Below are 1,551 nucleotides of genomic sequence, written 5' to 3' on the forward strand. Positions count from 1 at the left end.
TTGAATCAACCCATCGCCATCTCCACTGTTGCTCGTTGTGACTCCGGCCATTAACCTGACCGCCCAAGGTCACTCATGGCCAGCAATGGTTTTCGGTTTTAGTTCATGCCACTTGACTGTTTTTGATCTAATCGAACCTCATGACCATTCTTCCCAAAAAGTTGGGAGATAACCTATTATTGCTATATCATCAAGAGTTCCCCACTGTTTGTGGCATTGTCCTCCTTTTGTGTAATCCGTACCCCCACAAATCCCTCAGTCATGCTCCATTCTGACTGTAAAACCATGATCATGCCAGACGGTATGCCACCCACAAGTTGGGAATAAACATTATTATTATTATTATTATTATCTATTTAAGGGTACTAAATGTCAACGTTGGGCAAGGTATTCATATGTTACAGATGTCATGGCTCTATGTAACCATCTGTGAAGCGATGGAATATTTGATGAACAAGCTGATTTTTATACGCTCTGCCGTTGCATTAGACCTTCATTTAGACAATGCCAAGGCCGATGAATTCGTCACGGGAGGCAAGTTAGATAGATTATTTTATGACAGGCAGCTCAGCCAGCAGCGGGTGCTTAACGAGGTTCTATCTACGTCAGTACAAGGGCTGCTTGACGATGGGATCCTACCTTCAGAAGCACAACCACACAACAAGCAAGTTCCTTTTATAAAGTCTTCTCGTTAGCCCCCACCTGACACACGGCAAGTTGCAAAGTTGCGGTTGTCTGTTGAGGTGCGGGAGTATGTCAAAGGAAGTGCACTGCAGACGAGTTAGGGAAGCCGCTGATTATCCCACTTATCCATGCTACCGATAGAAGTGCCTAACTCAGTTGATATTTGCGTTCTACTTGCCTAGATAGGTGAGATTCAATTGGTTCTTATGCAAACTTAATGAGTTTCGTCTTGTTTTCGGGACCGAATCTGACTACGACCATTTTCCGGAGTACGTTTTTGACACCCGCAACAATGACCCCCGATTCAAGGTTCCACGGACCTTGTACACTTTATTGCTGCCGAATTACAAATCGCATGCAGGAACTCATCTGTGGCATCTAACTTTACGTGTAGGTACAATCTGTGCAATTTCTCATTGGAGATTGAGGGAGCAGTTACTTGTCTTCGTCAGAGGCAAGTGATCTGTGTCTCTGTATGAATTGTAGAGCTTTTCTAAGGACATACTGCGTAAAACATTGTGTTAAAAAGTTGGCGCCGGACAAAATGTCAACACATGTTTGGGATGCCAGGGATGCGTCCCGCAAGGATGCAATGACTATTTTCACGCATATGTTGTGAACATTGATTCTATTCTATTCCTTCTGTTTAGTGTATTTTTAGATGCCTTTGTTTTACGATGCGATTGAGGTACCCCCGCGATATACGAGAATATACGATTTTCATTCGTCCATATTCGGACTTCTATACTACACGTACATTCGGTAGTTAAGATACCTACCACTATTCTAATTATCACATTTGGCCTCGCGATCAGGAAGTTTTTTCTCTTCACCAAACTGTTATCTGAATTGGAATCGCTCAGTGTA

The sequence above is a fragment of the Opisthorchis viverrini genome (genome assembly GCF_000715545.1).
Source record: "Opisthorchis viverrini unplaced genomic scaffold opera_v5_177, whole genome shotgun sequence".
NCBI classification, from domain to species: Eukaryota; Metazoa; Platyhelminthes; class Trematoda; order Opisthorchiida; family Opisthorchiidae; genus Opisthorchis; species Opisthorchis viverrini.